This window comes from Mauremys reevesii, linkage group 12 (genome assembly GCF_016161935.1).
Source record: "Mauremys reevesii isolate NIE-2019 linkage group 12, ASM1616193v1, whole genome shotgun sequence".
NCBI lineage: Eukaryota > Metazoa > Chordata > Testudines > Geoemydidae > Mauremys > Mauremys reevesii.
In genome coordinates, this window is record NC_052634.1 from 30,410,204 (window position 1) to 30,433,144 (window position 22,941).

Here is a 22,941-nt window from a genome sequence, read left to right on the forward strand (position 1 = left end):
GGGCCCCCCCAGCCCCACCCCACTGCGTATGGACCCTGCAGCTCCTACGAGCGGACCCCAGAGCTCCCAGCCGCTGCGGAGGGACCCGGGATTTCCCAACAGGCCTTGATGGCGGGAGGGCCCCGCAGCCCCACGTCGTTGCTCACAGACCCTGCAGCGCCGCAGCCCCGGGAGCTCCCGGCCGCCACAGGCAGGAGAGGAGCCCCCGGCGCTCAGACACCGCAGGCAGAGCCCGAGCTCCCAGTCACCGGGGTGAGGAGGAGCCGCAGCCCCGGGAGCTCCCGGCCGCCCGGGCAGGAGAGGAGCCCCGGCGCTCAGACACCGCAGGCGGAGCCCGGAGCTCCCAGTCACCGGGAGGGGTGAGGAGGAGCCGCAGCCCCGGGAGCTCCCGGCCGCCCGGGCAGGAGGAGCCCCGGCGCTCAGACACCGCAGGCAGAGCCCGGAGCTCCCAGTCACCGGGGAGGTGAGGAGAAGCCGCAGCCCGGGAGCTCCCGGCCGCCCCAGGCAGGAGAGGAGCCCCCGGCGCTCAGACACCGCAGGCCGAGCCCGGAGCTCCCAGTCACCGGGGGTGAGGAGGAGCCGCAGCCCGGGAGCTCCCGGCCGCCCAGGCAGGAGGAGCCCCGGCGCTCAGACACCGCAGGCAGAGCCCGAGCTCCCAGTCACCGGGGTGAGGAGGAGCCGCAGCCCCGGAGCTCCCGGCCGCCCGGGCAGGAGAGGAGCCCCGGCGCTCAGACACCGCAGGCAGAGCCCGGAGCTCCCAGTCACCGGGCGGGGTGAGGAGAGCCGCAGCCCGGGAGCTCCCGGCCGCCCCGGGCAGGAGAGGAGCCCCCGGCGCTCAGACACCGCAGGCAGAGCCCGGAGCTCCCGGTCACCGGGGGGGTGAGGGGTGAGGAGGAGCCGCAGCCCCGGGAGCTCCCGGCCGCCCCGGGCAGGAGAGGAGCCCCCGGCGCTCAGACACCGCAGGCCGAGCCCGGAGCTCCCAGTCCCCGGGGGGTGGGCGGGTGAGGAGAAGCCGCCGCCCCGGGCGCTCCCGGCCGCCCCGGGCAGGAGAGGAGCCCCCGGCGCTCAGACACCGCAGGCAGAGCCCGGCGCTCCCAGTCACCGGGCGGGGGGGTGAGGAGGAGCCGCAGCCCCCGGCCAGTGCAGGGGGCCCCGCAGCTCCCAGCCGCCGCGGGCGGGCGGACGCCAGAGCCCCCCGCTGCCATCGGGACCCCGCGGCCGCCCCGGGCAGGACCCGTCACCCCGCGACCGGCAGGAAACAGCCGCGCGCGGAAGCGCCTCGCGCCCTGTGACCCCCCCGGTGCTGCGGCTTCGCGCCAGGCGGGAGGCGGCGCCGCGGCTGCGGTCTCGGTCCCTCCGCCCGGCAGCGGGACCCGCCCCGCGCGGCCTCGCGCCGCTTCTCGCGGGCGGCGCTGAGCTCTGAGCGCACAAGGCCCTGGCGGCTCCGCCCCGCACGCTGTCAGACAACGTCACCAATGGGAGCTGAGCCCGTCGGAAACGTCAGGTGGGGAGGGCCCAATGGGAGACCAGCTTTCAGAGACCCGTCCCGCGCGAGGGCCAATGGGAGATCAGCTGTCAGAAAACACTAGGCAGGCCGGCACCAGCCAACCAGGAACCGCCCCTCATCTCAAGCACCCAGACAGCCCCGCCCCCACCTGTCCTATGCCCCACAGCAGCAGCCAGCGCCGGGTGGCTCGTTTCACTTGCCCCCCAGCAACCCCCAAAGCAGGAGCCTCAAATCCCCTCCCCCACCGCTACTCCCCATTAGGTAACGAGAACCCCACCCAAAAAGGGGGAAACATTGTTTCCCACAACCAAGCTTCTCCCTCCCCCCCCTTCCCCATGTCTGGCCACACACTCCCAGCTCAGGGTGACCACACACCCTGTCGGGGCAGGCTCTGCTCAGCCCGGCTCCCCACAGCCTGCACTAAACATGTGGGGCCCAACCCCAAAACTTACTCCTATTTTACCCCAATGGCCCCAAACAGCTGATTTTAATATGCAAATAAGGTGCTGCCACACTCAGGCCACGCCCCAGCTCTCCAGTGGAGCCACCCAGGAGAGAACCAGGTGATATTTAAATTAGCCAGGACGTCGCTCAGTCATTTCCCTCTGCTCCCAGCAGGTGGCGCCGGAGAGCTCCGAGCTCGCTCACTTCCCTTTCTCGCGTCGGCTTCAGCCCCCGGGTCACAAACGCACCAACCGGGGAGCAGGAGTGCGGGGCTGCTCCAGGGTGACCAGATGTCCCATGTTTAAAGGGACAGGCCGGTTTGGCTGGACTTTTTCTCATATAGGAGCCTATTACCCTCCACCCCCGTCCCGTTTTCCACAATTGCTTTAAGGTCACCCTATGGGGCAGCTCTGCGGGGACGGACTTGCACACTTGGGATGTTAGTGCAAAAAACTCCCCCTGGGCTGAGTAAAGGGCAGAGACCTGCCCTGAGTGGGGGTCACCCAAACCGACCCTCACTGGCCAGGCAGGTGTCACCCTGCTGCCTGGGGAAAAGGCAACAGGCCCCCACTCCCCAGCTCTGCGTGGGCAGAGCCAATGAGAACTTCTATTAAAAGGGAAAGAGAATCAAGCCTGAGTTTGGGAAAACCTCACAACCACATTCAAATCTACGCTCATCAGCAACCCCCCACCCCAGAGTACACTGGGCAGTGCTGTGCCTCAGTTTCTCACCTTGCGGTGTGACAGGCCAATCCAATGTTCCTTTAACAGACCCCTCCGCTCTCCTTCCCCCAACCCCCTTGGGCAGCAAAGCCCCAGGGGTGGGGGAGGGAAGGGAAGGCATCAAGAGAAACCTCAGCTTCTGCTGCCGACACTCCTTCAACTGGCTCTCGGTTTGCCCTGTTCACTCTGCGTCGCTGCCGCTCCACGGCAATGTCCTTCACCCTGCTGCTGAGAGCTCCTGTGTCGCCACTTCCCTTGCTGCCCCCTGCCTGTCTCCTGCAGCCTCTGCGCGGCCACCTAGTGGGGGAACCTCACTACAAGTGCAGACTGGGCAGCCTCTGTCATTGCAACACCATGGGCAGGGTGAGAACCGCCAGCTGGGGGAGACTAACGCCCTGTCCCGCCCCTTGCACCTGAGGCCCCGTCCCTTCTGCGAACACCCCTGTGCCCAGCGTACACCAGCCCTTAGATCCCTCTTGGTATTTCAATGCAGGCACTGACCTGTGAGAGGAAAACATCAGCTCACAAACACAGAGACTGAATTCCCCACATTTAATCTCGCTGCACTTTCCAGAAAGTCACAACATTCATTTAGTTCTTTCTAGGACAGAGAAAAAAATAAGTGACACTAAGTTTTTGGCTTAGTTAAATAAAATTAAGTGTTTAATTAACATAGTAAAAATATGTCCTGATTCCACTAAATAACACTGTAACATGAAATAAGAAGACACAAATCTTGTCAGTGATGACTAATTTCACAAATGATCTTCCCATTATTAATTTCCACGCCGCCCCTGTTGGAGGTCTGGGCACCTCCAGTGTCACTGCTCTGCGTTCACTTTCCCCTTAGAATTGTTCTCGGACATTCCCAAATTTGGAAAATTGTGCAGTTCACAATGTGAATAGTGACCCCGGTTCCTTCCTGCACCTGCTCTACATTGCTCCACAGCAGCTTCTCCCCCTGCAGAGTCACCCCAGCACTGCAGTGCAGCCGCCCAGGGTTTTGCAAAAATTAATAATACAGAGTTTGGAGGAAAGCAAACATTTGTGAGTTGTGGAAATAGTAAAAGGCAACAGTTGTGGTGTTACAAGAAGGGCAGTTTTTGGTTTAATAATAAAACCCAGTTATATAAATGTAACTGTATGTGCAGCTCTGTGCTCTCACATTGGATGGAAGCTTAGTAATTAAATTATACAAGAGGGTCGGGTAAAGTGGCTACTACCACCGCTATGTTTTGTCCCGAGAAGCCTTTACAGACATTCTGAGGGGAAATGGGCCCTTTGCCCACAGAAATGGTCTATAGGGGACGACTCCAGGCAGCAGGCGGAGAGATAATCTCATCAAAATGATTTGACTCCTGGGTAATGTTAGCAAAATCACTAAAGGAATGTCCGAGGTTTCTATTGGCACTTAACTTGCCTGCCCCTGGCTGTCTCTGGTTGTACAAGATGGACGTGTAATCGGGGTACAGTTGTGTAAAAAAAAATTATTGCAGTGCAAGGGATGTTAGACAAAACAAAATGTTGTGTGTAATTGGGTAAGGATTTAAAAACCTAAACTGAGACTGATGGTTGGTAATATAATGTTATGAAGGTTAAACTATGGAAGGAATGTGCGTTTTCCCAGGCCGTGTGCAGTGTATATTGGAGAAGGGGTAAAAGAAATGCAAACAAAACATGGTACTTAATTAAAACCCCATTAGGGCTCCAAAGGGAGCCACAATAGGTTGTGGTTTCTTTTTCAGATCTGTATGTTTTGAAGCAGAAGATGAAAGTGGAAAGTAATCAGAACTCGGGTGGAAGTTGATTGTGTCCCTTTTAAGACAGTGTCTGAGCTGCTGATGGCTTTGGATCCAAAAGCAAGCCCGAAAGCTGGTGTGAATGCAAATGACCTAGCTGATGGGGGAAGGAGAGAACTGCCCATCAGTGGCAGCACAAAGGAGCTGTGAATAATAAATACATCTGGTCAGCAAACAAGCTACTGGAAGACTCAGATTGTGGCCCTCCAGGAAAGGGAGGTGAAAAAACAAGTCAAGCCTGAAAATAAGGGGAACAGGTTAACCCTAAGGAGTGTGTGTGTGTATATACAGTGCTAAAGCTAAATCTACAGCTGTCTCTCAGCTATTACCTGAGGATAAACTTAAAGCTTGGTACAGCAGAGAAACTATTGCAAACTGGGTCTGTTGTGCAAGAGGGGAAACTGAGGCACACCACTTCATGAATTTCATAAATGACCCGTGAGTGGGGTAATTCACTATCTGACTATAGAACAAAATAAGGACAGCCTGGAGGGAATTCTTCTGTTTTTCCTACAATTAGCAAGGAAATTTGTAAAAGGAAGTGGTATTATTATTATTAAGCACTTATCTGTCCCCACCGGGGGTGTGTGTGGAAATTGTTTCTTTTGTTTTTAAGACACTCTACAAGCAAGCTGGTGCCAGCAAAAGACTAACCCAGAATACCACGCATCTATGTTTTGTGTTGTTTGTCTGTGGTGTTTGTCTTGTTGTTAGCATTGTTGTGTTTCAATGAACAGAAAACCTCATGACATGGATGGGGATGGCTTCAAAAGGCTGACCTGGGGGAAGATGTGTGTGGACATTCAAAATGCTCGACTAGGAGGCCAGCACCTGTGTAATAGCTACCGTGGTATCTGGAAGTGAATCGGCAGCTGAGGTGGGCCCCACAAACCCTATGGGAATAATGAGAAGGGGATTTGCTCACTGGGAATCAATGGAGGGGTGTGTAAAATGGTGTAAATCCAGAGAAGATGTTTGAATGTGCCCCTCCCTGATGGCCGTAGAGGAGCACACCCAATGGCCCGTGGCAAGGGGTGGACAATTGGGTGTACTGTGTATGAGGTGTTTTGCTGGAAATGTACATATTACTGGGGGCACAATTACACCAGCCCCTAACCAAATTCCACACTACACGCTGCTCTCTGGGCTTTGGCGCACAGATAGATCTGTGAATCTTACTGCTGTGAATAATCGAACCAGCGCATACAGCCTGATTCCACACCATGTGGTTAAGTTGGTTTGGACAATAACCCATTTCTCTGTGGACATTCAATGGACTTATGCTATGGACAAAAGCACGAAAACCTGCAGCGGCAGCGTATTGCAGCTGCCAGCAACTGGACATGTTAAGGGCTTGACCCCGTCGAAGGAGGAGAGGAGGTGTTTCGGTGGTGGCCAGGATGTTGGACCATGCGGCTAGTGCTCAGGTCTCTCGGTGTTGCTGTGGATTGTTACAGCGGCTGGTGTATTGCTAAGTATACTTGTGTTACGTTGCCTGTGAAAATAACCTAGAAGTAATGGAGTAAGCCCCTCCCCCCTGTACTAGACAACCTGGACCCAACCTTCCCAGGCCCACTATAGTGGGAAGTCTGGAACACTAATTGGAACAGGTGTGGCAGCCCCGTACGAGAGAAGGTGCAGGGCACTGCACTACGCACAGGGCAGTGGGACAAATGGAATATCAACACCTTCCACCTTGATGCCTGGCCCTATCAGGAAATGTGTCACCATATGTCCTATGCTTTGCTAAGGGGGAGAATGGGAACAGGGACACAGGCAAGGCTCTGTGGCGTCAGGGCTGGGATGGGGACACTGAGGAAGGAAACTGGAATCATTGCTTGCTGGAAATTCAACCCAATAAACATCTAATTGTTTGCATCTTCGGACTCTGGGTATTGCTGCTCTGTGTGTACGCAAGATGGACCCAGTAATTGGAGGGTGAAGGGATAAACCCTCTAACACTAACTTACATCTAACACCCATTTGAACCCCTTCTTTTCACACCATTGCTCATTCTCAGGGGCTGCTTTGTCTCCAGACAGATCCATTCTCTTTCAGAACAGCCTTGCTCTTTCCCTCTGTTTCACTCACTGAGGTGTCAGAGTAAACACTCCCCTTCCCTCTAGTCTCAGACAAACACTAGTATTAACTGTTTGCTACTGAGGGGTTTAGAAAGCATTTGTCAAGATGCCATTTCTGGGGGATTTTTCCCAAGATCCAGTATTTTGTGTTCAAACATCTCCCAGCTTCCTTGGTGAAAATAAGGCCAAGGTTTCCTTGCAACGTAGAGGGAGTTTTTCACCCCAGATGGGACTTGAACCCACAATCTCTGACTTAGAAAGCCATTGCCTTGTCCATTAGGCCACTGGGGCCCTGTGAACGAAGGGAAATTCCATCTCCTAAATGCATATTTCTCATATTAACTTGGAAGCCAAATACCCTCTTTCTGCACCTTACAGAAATGTCTGCACCCCCTGGCAGCGAGGCTACTGGGCAGGTCACTTACAGAGCTGAGCACCACCTTTCTGCCAGCCATCTTTAGAGAAGAAGGCTCTTTCCCCTGACAGCCACACACACAGCGCTGCCTAGCATCCCGAGAGCCTCCCTCGTGTTCTCCCACAGCAGCCGCCTGCCGGTGTGGGTGGGGAAAAGGGACCAGGAAGCAGTGCGGCCTAATTACGGGACAGGAGGCCCTCACCACACCCAGGTCTGACCTCTTGCCTTCAGCCCAGGCAGCCAGAGGTGCCAGGGAGCTCCCTGGCAGGCCGCCACCTCATCCAGGAAATAAGGAAAAGGGGATGAATGAAGAAGTCAGGAAATAACAAGGAAATGAAGAGGTTTGTCGAATGGGTTTCTGCCCAATTTACCATCTTCTCAGCTACCGCTCAAAGTTAAAGACCTAAAGTCAACCTATTGGCATAAGTATAAATGGTTGGATGGGAATTAAAAGGAGCTGCTGTCACAAGTGTTAGGTGCCTGCAAGCAGCATGCAGACCATTTAAAAACACCGCAATTAGAGGCTCAGATGAAACGTTTGCCCTAAATCAGAAACGACAATAGGAGGACCAGCAGAACACCACTCTAGGTAAACGTCAGAGTAATGGAGGCTGTTAGAGGCAAAAAGTCATTCCTCAAAATTTGGAAATCAGATCCTAGTGAGGATAATAGGAAGGTGCACAAACTCTGGCCTGTTAAGTGTCAAAGTGTAACAAGTCAGGCTAAGAAAGAATCTGAGAAGCAACACGCTAAAGACACAAAAGCTAAGCATAAATCCGGTCAATGCGAGTCCTGGTCTGTCCCCGCAGAAAGGTGAACCCCCTCTGTGGCTGGAGTGAGCTCCTCTAAGCCGACCTCACTACAGACCTGCGCCAGGTAGTGCTCATTGTAAAAATGTTTCCTCTGACAGTTGGGAAAACGGGACCAGCGGGCCTCAGGCCGGCTGACACAATTAACCCCCCCCCCCCCAACAACAACAAACACCATGCAGTCAAGAGCAAGGGAGCCTTTGCTCTTCCCTCTCATGCCTTAACTGGGGACCATACACACTAATATAGAAGTAACCAGTGCCACAGAGCACAAAGCCCACCAGCAATGCCCTCACTGGTCTAAGCTCCACCACCTTCTGTACTCGCACCGTGAATGTGAAGAACAAGACTCCAGCCCCATCATTCTTCGCTGTCCAGGAGGCCTTTCCTCCAATCACCCTGTGCCTATTGAGCTACCCTAGAATTGTTAATGTGCATTTCCTGAACACCCACCATGGCCAAGTCCAGCTGCTCCAAGGCACTGAACAGCAAGCACCTCCTCCTGGGCCCCCAAATCCCTGCCACCTTCCACATGGCCACTTTCACAGATGCCCCTTCCCTGGTACTGCCCTTGCTCAACTGCGCAGAGGAGTTTTCATCCCCAATGCCTGCCTGCCACTGCCCAGCAGCCCTCTGGCACCATTCCTGAGGGCCACCACGTTCGGAAAGACAGCTCTCATCTCTCAGGGCCCCATGAGAATACAGTATGGCAACTTTTTTAATGGAAAGGGCCCCCAAAATTGCTTTGCCCTAGGCCAGCCCTGCTCACCGTGGGTGCAGGCACCGCTGTGCTTCCAGAGAACAAGCTGCCAAAGGCTGGGGTTAAACCAGGGACCTTTAGATCTTCAGTCTCACACTCTCCCAACTGAGCTACTTTGGTAGCTGCTTAAAAGTATTTTGGCCCGCTGCTTCTCTGCTCGGGATGTTTTTGCAGCAGTTGAAAAGCAGGTAGGAAAGCAGGGCCAGCCCCCGAGTGGGGCCTCTGACCGTTCCCACTCAAGGGGCTCCTTTTGGCAGTGGGGCAGGAGATATTTCCCACAAGAGGCTCCTACGCTGCCTCATCCCCCAAGACCCCTCCTCCCGCTCACTGCTCTCCGTCCCCTCCCCACCCTCACTCGCCCTTACAGTCATTACAAAGTGGCAAGGCAGAGCCCTCCCATTTTTAAAAGCCCTGGGGTGTTGTTCCCCCCTGTTCAGGCAGCCCTGGGGCCCTGCACTTCACACAGCTCTCCCTGATTTCAGCTGTTAGTGAGGGAGCCTCACTGCTAGCGCAGACTGGGCAGTTTCTTGCATGAGAGACACTGTCCCAAAGCAGGACTAATGCTTAGAGCTGGTTATCAGTGATTTCAGATCTGTTGCGCTGCAGCAAGACTCTCCATTGAGTCTTAACCAGCTCGGTTATTACACAGGGAAGAACAAAAGGGTCAAATGGGGCCTGGAACCCTTAAGAAGAATCCACCCCACCAAGTACAACACTTGTCGCTACCTGCTCTCAACCCCACTGAGAATGTTTTGGGGGTCACGCCTTGGCTTTATCGGCCTAGGGGGGTTTCAGAAAATGCTGTTCAACAGATGCTCCAGTGGTACAATTAGTTAGCGCACACTACTTCTAGAGCAGTGCTGAAAGGAGCTATGCTGAGGTTGTGAGTTCAAATCTCACCGGGAGCACTGGTTTTCATTAACCAAGTGGCATCACCCCCTCATTTGGCCCTGTGGAATGTAGAATTCCAGCCCTGGGACACTGAGGAGGGGAGGAGTGGGAAATGCCCCCTTCAATTATTACCTCCTCTCCAGAGGGCAGGTGAGAATCTACAATCCTTTCTCCTCCCTCAGCCCTGTGCCAGGATCCCTCAAGCAGAGCCTGGAGTCCTGCCCCTGGTGTCTGTACTATTGACAAAGACTAAGTGACAAAGACAAAACACTCAAATCCCGCCTGGTGCGGGGAGCCAAGTTTGCTCTTCAAATTCTGTCGTTGGTACATTTCCAGGCCTGGGAATGTCCCCCAACAGCATTTAATGGGAAGCTGCCTGCAGAACAGTTACACTGCACAGAGCTCCTGTGGAGGAGGGGTGGGAATTAGTAACATTTTGAGGATAGTTTGGGAAATGAGCCTTTGCTGACAAGGTTTGTCTCTGTTCATATTTCACCTTCAGGTGTTATGTTGAGGGATCTTTAGTATATTTTTGTGAGGTTAATAACTATCGCCTCAACTTTATTTACTCAACTTAAAAATTGGTCACTTGATTTTTGCATCTCCCTGTGAAAATACAACTGACACGTGTGGCTTTCTACACAGGGTCATGATGTTAAAGTTGGGGAATTCAGTCTCTACTTCTGGCCGGGGGGGGGTTGCTTTTTTACAGCTGCCTCACGGCCAGGCACAGCGGGCTGTTAGCTGCACCCACGGTCCTTGCCAGGGGCCCCTGCTGAACCCTGGGCAGCTGCACTGCAGTGCTGGGGTGACTCTGCAGGTGGAGAAGCTGCTGTGGAGCAATGTAGAGCAGGTGCAGGAAGGAGATGGGGTCACTATTCACATTCTGAGCTGCACAATTTTCCAAATTTGGGAATAGATTCATCGATTCATAGACTTAAGGTCAGAAGGGACCATTATGATCATCTAGTCTGACCTCCTGCGCAACGCAGGCCACAGAATCTCACCCACCCACTCCTGTAACAAACCCCTAACCTATGTCTGAGTTATCGAAGTCCTCAAATCGTGGTTTAAAGACTTCAACGTGCAGGGAATCCTCCAGCAAGTGACCCGTGCCCCATGCTGCAGAGGAAGGCGAATGTCGGAGAACAATTCTAAGGGGAAGGTGAATGCAGAGCTATGACATTGGAGATGCCCAGACCTCCAATGGGGGCAGCGTGGAAATTAATAATGGGAAGATCATTTGCAAAATTAGTCATCACTGACAAGCTTTGTCTCTGTTCCTATTTCACGCTGTGGTGTTAGTTAGAGGAATCAGGACAGATTTTTACTATATTAATTAAACACTTAATTTTATTTAACCAAGACAAAAACTTAGTGTCACTTATTTTTTCTCTGTCCTAGCAAGAATGAATTGAATTTTGTGACTTTCTGGAAAGTGCAGCGAGATTAAATGTGGGGAATTCAGTCTCTGTGTTTGTGAGCTGATGTTTTCCTCTCACAGGTCAGTGCCTGCATTGAAATACCAAAAGGGATCTAAGGGCTGGTGTACGCTGGGCACTTCACTGGCAGAGCGATGTCTCTCAGGGTATGAAACCCCCTGTCCACCCATAGAGTTACAGTGACCTAAGCCCTGGTTAGATAGTGCTAAAGAAAAGGAAGAATTGTTCTGTCAATGCAGCTATTACAGGGATGGGAAAACCTCTCTACTGACTGTCTACTCCAGAGTGCTATAGCAGGTGCCACAGCAGCATTTTAAGTGCAGACAGAGTGAAACTAGATTTAGCTCCAGTTTGCACTGTGAATGCTCAGGCACTAAAACTAGAGTAATCATAACAACAGTGCAGAGCTTGCGTAGTTGGCAGGATTTGAACCTGCGCGGGGCAACCCCAATGGATTTCTAGTCCATCGCCTTAACCACTCAGCCACAACTACTTGATGTATAATTGTTTTACTACACGATAATTCAGTTCTCACTGAATTGTCTCTTCAAATTGTTTGCTCAGACCAGCTTCCCCATCACATTCATGGCTGCGCATCAGTGTAAGTGTGTCCTTGGGTGAACAGCGAGAATTCCTGCCCATTTCCCTTCCGGCTGGAGCAGGATGAGAGTGTGTTTGTGTTAATGACATTGCTGTAGATTGTTGTTCATTCCCCACTCTGACAATTCAGACAGTCCCTTTCCTAGTCAAATCTCCAGCACATCATTCCAATATCAGGTGGCAGGATTTCTCTGGGGCACTGAAATTTTTCAGGGGGCTGGTGCATGAACTGAGCCTTGCATTCCACCCTTGATGTTTCATGGACTAACAACAGCAGCAGAAAGAAAGAGCCGAGCCAATATCTCCCTGGCAGGGATGCAGGTGCCACGTCCCCTCTGTCTGACCATCGCATTGCAGGAGAGAAGATTTCACTGGAATCGAATGCCCTGGCTCAGACCAGAGACACAGGGAGGTTTTGCTGTTCATGGATCTGTGCAAAGGAAATTGTGTCTCTGTGTGAAATTGAGGCAGGAAATGAAACACCCAATGCCCTAAGGAATGTGGGTGAAGGACTCGGGCTGAGCAATGATTTAACAGGGGTTTGTTTCAACTTGATTACAACTATGGCGAAAAGCCCCCTGTAACAGGGGCTGCGGGACAGGACAGGCAGTTCTGCGCGGAGTGTTCAGAGCTGCCCCATATCTGCCCTTTCTCTGCACCGCCCCTGCTCCCAGAATGCACCAGGCCCTGGACTGAACTCTTCCCCTGCCGGCCGAGCTGGTTTCGTTTGCTGTGATCCTGTTGCTTGGCAGGGGGGAAGTGACAGTCCCACCCCAGAGCCAACGCCCCCCTGTCACCCAGCCCCCTGACCCCCAGCAGGGCAGGTCAGCCAGGAGCTGGGCCCTGCCAGGCACTCAGGGGCGTCTCCCCTGCAGCTGGGGGCTCTCCCCAGCGTGGTCTGTGGGAGCTCGCGCACTAACGGGGCAGCGGCAGCAGCCGCGTGGTGGGTTGGGCTGGTGACCCAGGTCCATCTCCTGGGGTCGGCTGGGTTCATGCTCAGGCGACTGGCCCCAGCCACCGGCCGAGCCCCACGGCCACGCTGCTGCTGTTACCACACTAGCCCCTCACACCCCCATTCCCTCACTGAAGCCAGGAGAAGGTTTGCAGGGAGGAGGTGGGGGGGTGGTTTGACCCCAATATCCCAGAGCTGATTCTCCTCACAAAGGGGTGTGTGCATGTGGTGGGTGCCGTGTGCAACGCCCTGTGCCCATGAGGAGGGGACCGGAGCTCTGCCAGCAGGAAGATTTATCCTGCAGGAGCCCTGCCTCCCTCCCCCAGGGGTTCCCCTGGAGCAGGGAAGCTTTGAATCCTCACTGGAGACTAGAGACGCCCGAGCAGCACAAGCTGCCTGGCAGAGGTTCTGGATCAGGGCCTCACGGGCACATTGGGTTCATTCCCTCAGGGCTGCCCTGCCCAGTGCCAGGGCTGCTCTCACTCCTCCAGCACAGAGGGGGCTGCAGGCTCTTTGCCAAGCTGGGTCTCAGCTCAAGGCAGATTTAACACTAGCAGGGGGCCCAGGTATGTGCTGGTGCCGCTCAGGGAGGGAATCTGGGCCAAAGACTGATTAGAAATTGGGTAACACAGAAGTGGGACTAGAAAGACCCTTGATGGGACGTGGCGGGTAGGTAGCCCCCATTGTGTACCGTGCCCTCGCCGAGAAGTCTCTGGGAGTGTGGGTTCTTCCTGATGCGCCACCAACACGTCTCGTTGGTCCTGATGTCGGCTGCTCTTTTCTTGATACTGACAAGCTAGTTGTGGGCATTTCCCACTCACCCCATAGCTCCGGAATGCACAGACAGCAACACTGGTGTGGAAGAAACAAACTCCACTCTCAGGTTTCAAGATCCTTGAGATCACTGACTTGCCAATGTAATTGTCAGGGGGTATAGCTCAGTGGTAGAGTGTTTGACTGCAGATCAAACGGGCCTTGGTTCAAATCCAAGTGCCCCCTTAAAAGCCTGGTCCTTCAACAAAAAGTAATTGCATATCCATTTCCATTATGTTCAGGAGCTCCACTGACTAGGGATGAATGGAAACACTCAACATTTTCCTGTGCAAATGCATAAAAATCTAGCAAATATGTCCCCCAGCTGAAATCAGTTCCAATCCTCTAAGAGTCTAGTTTATGTTTTCATCAATGAAACAAAGGCACATGAAGACACATTTGCAGGTCCTTGGCCTCCACGGGCTACAATGTGCAGAAGAACAAGAACCACATCCACTTGGGAGGCATGGACTAGTCTGTATAACATTTGGTAAGTAAGTTGCCATTGGGACTGAAAATTCTACTGGAGGTGGACAGGAGCCTGTTGAAAAAATAAAATAACCAAGATTTACCAAACTCCCTGTTACACATTCAATCCTCTCTTTTTTCTATTTTATTAACCTGGGAGCATGTTACCTGTGACCCTGGGGTGGGGTGTATGATGGTGCATGTGGGGGGTGGCGCCCTGGGGTGGGGCTGCTGGGGGTGTGTGGGTGGGGGAGCACTGGTTGGGGGGAAGGGGAGAGTCGAGAGCTGGGGCAGCACAGGGTGTGTGTGGGGGAGAGCCCAGGGCTGGGTTGGCAGGGAGTGAAAGTGGTGGGAGGCCCAGAGCTGGGGAGGCAGGGGTGCAGGTATAGGGAGGAGAACCCAGGGCTCGGGCAGCAGGGGATGGGAGGGCAGACAAATTTTTTTTTTTTGCTTGGGAGGCAAAAAACCTAGAGCCAGCCCTGCCTCCACATACCGTAAGGTAGGTAGGAGCGGATCATTATTATCCCTACTTGGAAGAGCGAGAAGCTCAGGCTGAGACAGGAGAATTGACTTGTCTTAGGTCACACGGCCAGCCAGTGGCAGAGCTGGGAATAGGACCTAAGACCCCTGATTTTCAAACTAACCATTGGATCTTGAATTTTATCCATTGAATGACCTGAATAAAGTGCTCTCAGATGAGCTCCAGGCCAACAACAGTGAACAGTAATTATTCAGCAAGTATTTGAGGAGAACTGCAATGTTAGAGAGAATCATGACCTGCTCAGAGACCATTAATGCAGAGAAGCAGCAAAATTCAAACATAGCACTGGTTCTGACTTATTTCCTTGGTCTTAAAAGAGAACAACAAGGACCTGAGTCTCCTCCCTGTCAATAACCCCCTGCTCAGCCAATCAGGGTAGAGATTGAGGACGGGAGGCTGAGGGTTCTCAGCAGGGAGCCCAAAGGATGGTTCAGGTCACTGGTGGGGATCACTGCCCGAGCACTATTTCAGCCCCACATTTTTGGTGGACCTCCCACAGTGGGAGCTGCCAAACACTCCCCATAACACATACACACACCCCGTTCTTGGTGTTGGGAGGGAAACAGGTGAAAGGACAAAAGAAGCAAGAGAAGAGAAAGGAGGAAGGGATGGAGGAAAAGGTGAAACACAAAGGATAAACCCTAATGTCCCCAGTAATTCTAGGGGACAAAATCCCTGGTGCGGAATAAAATTCTGCCTCCTTAAGCTCGTGTTTTCCATGCTTAGATTTCATCACCAGATGGATCAGACTGAACAGGTTTCAAACCTCAAGGAGGCTCTTAGCTTCTAAACAGGGACGGCTGGTCTCTAGTAAACTCCCTAAAAGGGAAGGAGAAAAGTCGTAAGAGGTTGCTCCTGGCGCTCAAGTACGTGAACCCGAATACTCCCTCAGTCCTCAAAGAGAGACCTGGAGAAGGAGACTTGCTGAAGCAAAGCCACAGGGGTCTCTGAGGTTTCCCTGGCCCCTCGCCCCTGTCCTGCCTGGCTGATGTCAGCATCTCTCTGTGAGGTCACCACCTCCCCACCACCTTTGACCAACAGTCTTTGTGCAAAAGGCCTTTGTGATGTCACTGCCACACCCCTCCCTTGCTGTGCTAATGTCCTGCCCCTGGCCAGGCACTTTGGGGGTTTGAGCTACTCCCTGTAGATCACCCCACTCAAGGAGCGTTCGTTCTAGAAAGCAAGCCGGCTAGACAGGAAAACATCAGACGCTGCTCCCAATGCTACACTCAGTTTTTCAGAAATTAATTGACTTTATGGCCAGAAGAGACCATTAGAGCATCTAATCTGACCCCCTGCATATCACAGGCCTCCTGTATGACACAAGAGCTACTTTTGGGGCAAACATATTCCAGAAAGGCATCTAGTCTTTATCAAATGACATCAGGAGATGGAGAATCCACCAGTTTCCTTGGTAGCTTGTTCCTGTGGTGAATCATCCTCACTGTTGAATATTTGTGCCTTAGTTGTAATATGAATTTGTCTCTTTTCACCTTCCAGCCACTGGGTCTTGTTAGGCCTTTCTCTGCTTTAATACCCAATCTTTTCTCTCCATTAAGGCCCTTCTACACCCCCTAGTACCCAGAGCCCAGACCCCACAGCCGGGGCCCCAGACACCCCCACAGCCCCAGCCAGGGTCCTGCCAGATCTTCCCTGGCCCCCAGTCCCCAGAGCCCCTGGCCAGGGGCCCCAGACACCCCCACAGCCCCAGCCAGGGTCCTGCCAGATCTTCCCTGGCCCCCAGTCCCCAGAGTCCCTGGCCAGGGCCCCAGACACCCCCAGAGCCCCCCCAGCCCCAGGGAGAGCTGGACACTGGTGAAGGGGAGAGAAAATGGGGCACAATCGGGGGGGGGGGACAGGGAACTTCTCAGGGGTTGGGGGAGGGGGGGTCACCCTGGGGGCTGCTCGTGGCTCTCTAGGGAGAAAGGGGGCGGGGCGGGAGGGGGCGGGGGGTCCCCACGGGGGGGCGGCGGTAAATCCGAGGGGGTCTCAGCCCCCCCTTTCTCTCCCCGCTCCTCGGGGGTCACCGGCTCCCCCCGGCCATGTCCGGGCTGCACCGACACTTCTTTCCCAACCCCCCCGGGACCTCCCCGCCCGGTCTCCCTCCCCGGCACCTGGAGGCTGCAGCTCCGCAGCGGGGGCGGGGCCGGGCCGGACCGGGCGGTTAATGAAGGTCTCTCCCGCCGCGATCTGCGCATGCCCAGAGCCCCAGCGGCACAAACCCTTCTCCGGCTCCCTCGTCGACGTCACTTCCGCTCCACTGAGAGCCCGGAACTACATCTCCCAGCCTGCCCCGGGGGCGCGTCCGCCCTCCCCAACCCGGGTGAGGGAGGGGTCAGCAGCTGGAACTGCGCATGCTCCGTGCGAGCCCCGCTGGGGGCGGGAGAACAAAGCTGCTGCCGCCGCCTCCGTGTGAGCCGGTGAGTGAGAGACCGGGGGGGGGGGCGGGCCCGTGACTCTGCCCCGGGGAACCTGGGAGAAGCCGCGGAGCCGCCTCGGCCCCGGGAGCCGCAGCAGGATCCGCCCCCCGCTGGGATGGGGGGGCGGAGCCTGGGGCCCGGGTCCCTGTGCGCGGGGAGAAGCCTCGGAGTTGCGGGGGGGCGGGGGGGTGAATTGGCTCCTGTCCCTGTTGGCGCCTCTCGCCCCCCCCGGCACAGAGTCTCTCCGGTTCTGCCCCGTTTCTCTCTCGGGGTCTCGCTCGGGCTGTAACATCCGGGGAGATTCGCCCCCCCCCCCGTGATCCGCTCTCTCGGCTCCCCTGTCCCCCCCCCCCCGGTCTCTCCATGAGTCTCCAATGTCCATTTAAATCTCTCCCATGGGGGGTTCCCCCCCCCGTTTTACCTGCAGCGATTTGTCCTTGTCCGGGTGGGAAATTGTTGCCCCGGGTCAGTCCCCAGCACGTGGCTGCCCCTGGCGGGGGGGGGGGGTGAGATGCCGGTTCTCTGCCGGGGCGGGGACGGGAGGGGCACGTGTCCCCCGTGGGGGCTGCCCGGACCCCGGTTTCCCAGTTACTGCCCCCAACGACCACCACAGCCACCTGCCCGTCCCCCACTGCTGCCCCCTTCCCTCATCCAGGGACCTGCCAGCTCCCCCCCCCCCCTTTGCCCTCTTAAAGCAGCTCCTCACAGGGCTCCCTGCTGCCCATGGGAATGGTGGGGGGGGAGCCATCACTTTCTGTATATGTATTGGATAGTAATATAAAATCCAGTCCAACAGTCCTGCTTTTCCCTCTAGTTATTTAACAGCAACATAAAATCCCCTCAGATCTTGGAGGTGTTCATAGACTATCAGGTTTGGAAGGGACCTCAGGAGGAATCTAGTCCAACCCCCTGCTCAAAGCAGGGCCAATCCCTAGATTTTTACCCCAGTTCCCTAAATGGCCCCCTCAAGGATTGACCTCACAACCCTGGGTTTATCAGGCCAATGCTCAAACCACTGAGCTATCCCTCCCCCCTCTCTGATGTTATCAATTGCATAGTTTCTGATATGTATTCTCTGCAAATGTAAAAAATATCCTAAGCCCCACTTTTTCTCTAATTGTCTGTTTCTAATTGACTGTGGCCTGAGATTTTTCCCTGTCTCTCTAATTATAAAATACTAAGAAAATCTCAAATTTACACCTTTTCTCAGATTCCTGAACATGGATATAAAATGTTGGCAAATGTTGCCCATTTTCTCTCTATTTGGTTGTCAAATATTGATGTGAAACACTTAGATTTTACTTCGTATTAACAACTGATATAAAATCCTTCTGATTTTCCACTTTCCTCTCTAAACGGATTTAATACCCATCAAATCCAGAGGTCTCCCCCTGTTTGGGGGATCAGTGGTTCCCAGCTGGTAACAGGAGAGTTGGCTGGACCCTTTTCTTTTCTCCAGCTGGCACTGGGTGAGGAGGTCACTCTGAGTGCAGCGTGGGTCCAGAAGTATCCCAAAGCCCATGTGAGGGGCTGCTTCCCGCAGTGCGAATATGTAGCTAGTGACAGGGCATGGACCTTTCTTGCCCGCCAGGCCTTCCATTCTCCTGTTAAAGCAGCACCGCCCAGGGATCCCTCTGCCCGGGTGACTGGCCAGCAGGGGGCAGTGATAACTTTCTATCCACTTAGCAGACACAGTGAGGTAACTGTTGCTGGGGTAGGGGATGGGGTGTCTGTGTGGGGAGATTGCAGCTGGAGCTGAAGGGGCATTGTGGGAGGGGAAGGCCTCTGGGTGACTGGGCAGGGGGTACCCTAATCAAATTGGTGGGTTCTGGAGGTTTCAGGGGGGGGAGGGGTTCTGATGTGCCCAGCCCTGAGGCTGTGGGTCCTGGAGGTGGGTAGCACTGGGACTTGTTGGTGCAGAACAGTGAGGGTGGGCGTCTCTTGGGGAGGCAGGGCAGGGGGCTGGAGGGAGCCTGGTGCTGTGCCAGGGGCTCAGTCGTGCCCAATGCACAGAACTGGGTGGGGGAGTGCCAGGCGCTAGGTCGGGATGCCCGGCAAGCAGAGGGAGGGGTCCCATTGTAAAGCATCAGGGGGTCCCAGGCAAACGGCCTGGCAGGTCCTGCTGGAGGACAGGTGGGGTCCTAGGCAGGCAGTAGGGGATCCTGGGCAGGCAGTGAGGGACTGAATTCCCAGTGAGGGGTCCCCTGGGGGGGTGTCCCTGGCTGTTGGGGGCTCTTGGTGGGGGGAACCTTTAGGATTCCCAGCCTGCCAGTGATGGTCTGGTGGGGGTTCTCTGGCCAGTGGGGTGCTGAGGGGTATCTGGAGTCCCTGTTCAGGGATTTTGGTGGTTGGGTCCCAGGGAATATCTGGTGGGACTCTGGCTGCGGGGTCTGGGCTCTGGGTACTGGGGGTGTCTGGGGGGCCCTGGATGGAGGCTCTGGGGGCTGCTACTAACCATGCTCCTTCTCTCTGATCAGCTTGTGCCAGAATCCTGGCTCCAAGCACATCCCAGCATTCCCCAGCCAGGCCCAGTCACCATGATAACTTTCTAGCCACTTATCAAACATCTTGAAAACTCCAGGACCTTCCAGTTCCATTGGGAAAATTTGTGCCCCGAGTCCTTATACTAGATCTGATGGGTGAGACAGGTGGGAAAGGGGCTAGAAATGCCACACAGTGGTCTCTTCCACAGCGTTCTGGACTCATTCATTCTGAAATCTGGTTTCATTGAGACCATTGTTAATCCAGAGTCACTGCATGGAAAGACAAGGAGTGACTCCAGATGGACAGTGGGGCAAATGAGATCAGCAGTTCTCCCTGTGAGGAGGGGCTCTCATTAGCTGCTCTCCCCAGAGAGCTAAAGGAGGGAAGCTGCTCAAACGCTCTGTCCCTCTCTGCTCAGGATATTGGGGTTCAGCTTCCTGGGTCAGACGCTGCAGCCTCCATTGTGATCTGGGAGACCAGGCTTAGCAGCTGCTGCTCCCCCAACGGGGCTCTGTGCTGGGATGTGACCTTAATTAAAGCTTTTTTCTCTGCCCGGCCCAGGGGATAACTTTCTGCAGCTGGTAGTAGCTCCCTAGGGCAGCCCTGGGCCCTGTTAATGCAAATTCTGAGCCACAGACTCCAGGTTACTGAAAGACCTCAGGGAAAGTGCTGGGGACTGGCAAGAAAGTGACTCTGCACAAACAGTCTCTCCTCCCATTAGCAATTGCCAGGAGAAAATCCAGCCCTGGGAGAGCAAAGAACCAGGAATGGGACTGTCTCAGCCAGAGGGGCAGGGAGAGAGGACAGGGGAAGGAGAGACTGAAAGGGGCAATGGGAGAAATGAGTGGGGGGGGAGAGATTTCCAGCTCTCTAGTCCACCCAGACACATGTATTGCAGCATCCCTGGGCAGAACCACTTTCCAGTGAACAAGAAAAGGCTCAGACAGAGGAAAAGCCGGTTCTTGACTCCATATTCCTCTGCTGGGATGTGGCTGCCGTGGAGTCAGTGTCCGAGGGAATCCCCCACAGTGACTCCTTGGGTTCTGCTCTTTTCCAGCCTTGTGTTCAGAGACTTTGTTACGGGGTGAGGGGAGGGAGAAGGGAGGTTAAAAATGTCTCTGTGGGCTTAGCCTGGCAGGAGGGGCCAGGTCTACACTCTAATAAAGAGATCAAGCATGTTCCCAGCATGGCAGAGTCTAGGATGCCTGTCTGGAGGGAAAGGGCCTGGGGGACTCGTGATGTGAAATTAACTAAAGCCTGTTCTGAAACCTCCACGACTGCCCTTCTCACCCTGCCAGGGCTGCAGAATGACGTCCATGTTTTTCTCCAGCTCATCCCATCCTCCCATGACACAGGGAAGAGAAATGGCTGCAGTGGAGCCAGCTCAGGTAGGGATTATTTTTTTTGAGGGCGGGGGGTTGGTGGGTTCCTACAGGAGGGAGAGGGACAGCAAATACACCGGAGATGGGAAGGTTTGCACAGTCTGGTTTGGAGGTTGGCGTGGGGCAGGAAATGCACAGGGTGGAGAAAGGGAGGAGGACAGGGTGTGACAAACCTGCTGGGAGTTGTTTAATAAGTGGCCTAGATTCTAGGAACAGACCCATGAGGTTCAGAGGTGGAAATGCTCTAGTTTGTGAAGCAGAAAATAACCCACGTGAGTGGGGCTGGGAAAACTGACCAGATTCATAGTGCTGGAGCCTGACGCGACTAACCAGCGGCTGCTGTGAGATATGAAGGGGGCACCCACCAGTGAGGGTTAGGGGAGATTCCCCTCCCTTCATACCCAGCTCCTCACAATGAGGAGGGTGTTGGGCTTCCTACCAGGGAGCTCTCCCTGGTCCCTGCTAGGGGCTCCCTCTCCTCTATCAGTCTGTGGCTAGTAGGTATGTGATGTATCTGCTGGGAGAGATAAGGGGCTCTCTTTGTCGCCTCACTCTGATGTTTCCGGGATGCTCTGACCAGGGTGGGGGTGGGACTTTGTTGACTGCAATCCACCCAGGGCTTCCCTTTGATGGGCTCCTCTCCCCACAAATAGTGGGGCTGTGAATGGAGCAGCAGGTATTGAGAGTTGGACTCTTGCTCTTTCAGGGGCCGGTAGCCTTCAAGGAGGTGGCTGTGTATTTCACCAGTGAAGAGTGGGCTCTGCTGGACCCCGCTCAGAGAGCCCTCTACTGGGATGTCATGCAGGAGAACTATGAGAATGTGACCTCACTGGGTAAGGGTTACTGTCCCCTCGGTTCTTGGAAGGGGAAATGGAGAGAGAAGGTTTACGCCAGCCCCACAATGCCACCTCTACTCTGCCCAGTTTCAGCATCACCCCAATATGCCAGTGACACACACACTGCCAGAGACCCTCCCCTGCTGCAGAACACTTTGGGAACAGAGCACAGGAGCCGTATTGCACAATGTCAAATATCTCCTGTTTGCTCAATTAAAACTGAGGGTTAAGTGCAGCATAATCAACAGAAGCTTCCTAGGGGTCACCAGATGAAATTAATAGGCAGCAGGTTTAAAGAAAATGAAAGGAAGTTCTTCTTCACGCAGCGCACAGCCAACTTGTGGAACTCCTTACCTGAGGAGGTTGTGAAGGCTAGGACTATAACAGCGTTTAAAAGAGAACTGGATAAATTCATGGTGGTTAAGTCCGTCAATAGCTATTAGCCAGGATGGGTAAGGAATGGGATCCCTAGCTTCTGTTTGTCAGAGGATGGAGATGGATGGCAGGAGAGAGATCACTTGATCATTGCCTGTTAGGTTCACTCCCTCTGGGACACCTGGCATTGGCCACTGTCGGTAGACAGGATACTGGGCTAGATGGACCTTTGGATCTGACCCAGTACGACCGTTCTTATGTTATGTATGTATGTGTGCATTTGGTGCAAGGAGCTCCTGGCCCTCAGAGACCGTGTGGAGGCTTTGGAGGCCAGGGTGTTGGAACTGGAGGAGTTAAGGGAGACAGAGAAGTATGTCGATGAGGCTTTCCGGGACACTATAGAATTGTCCCAACTCTGGTCAGACAGCCCCCCGCACTGTTGAGGAGGATGGAAGGCCCAGGGAATGAGAGCAGTCAATGGGAGCAGAGGGAAAGCTTCTCATAGTTGGGACCCTCCTTCCAGATAGTGGTGGGGTAACCTCTTGCACTGAGGTTACCTCACCGGGGGAGGGAACTCCAGTCATTAAGAAATGGCAGCTGTTAGTAATGGGAGATTCGATCATTAGAAACAAGGATATCTGGGTTTGTGATGACCGGGAGAGCCGTATGGTGACTTGCCTGCCTGGTGCGTAGGTTGTGGATTTCTCAAGGCATCTAGATAGATTTATGTGTAGTGCTGGGGAGGAGCCAGTGGTCATGGTACATGTAGATACCAATGACATAGGGAAGGGTAAGTGAGATGTCCTGGAGGCCAAATTTAATCTGCTAGGAAAGAGACTGAAATCCAGGACCTCTATGGTGGCATTCTCAGAAATGCTCCCAGTTCCACGCGCAGGGCCAGGTAGGCAGGAAGAGCTTCGGAGTCTCAATGCGTGGATGAGATGATGGTGTAGAGAGAGGGGGTTTAGATTTATTAGGAACTGGGGAAACTTTGGGGATGGGGCAGCCTATACAGGAAGGATGGACTCCACCTAAACCAAAGTGGATCCAGACTGCTGGCACTTAACATTAAAAAGGTTGCAGAGCAGTTTTTAAACTTGGAGATGGGGGGAAAGCCAATGGCTGCAGAGTAGCACGTGGATCGACAGAGACTTCTCTTAGAGGAGAGTGTAGTGATAGAGATTTTTCTAGTTTTAGTC

General features: G+C 54.2%; 1 protein-coding gene and 3 non-coding genes across 4 annotated transcripts in view; 2 read left to right on the forward strand and 2 right to left on the reverse strand.

Annotated features, from left to right (window-relative positions):
* Positions 1-22,941, forward strand: part of LOC120375640 (zinc finger protein 850-like) — a gene marked incomplete at its 3' end in the record, with an annotated part of 811,498 nt that overhangs the window by 436,430 nt on the left and 352,127 nt on the right. The window lies entirely within an intron of this gene.
* On the reverse strand, positions 6,773-6,845 carry TRNAR-UCU. The gene has a single exon. It is a non-coding gene; the product is annotated as a tRNA-Arg (tRNA).
* TRNAS-AGA lies at positions 11,283-11,364 on the reverse strand. Its single transcript has one exon. It is a non-coding gene; the product is annotated as a tRNA-Ser (tRNA).
* TRNAC-GCA lies at positions 13,351-13,422 on the forward strand. Its single transcript has one exon. It is a non-coding gene; the product is annotated as a tRNA-Cys (tRNA).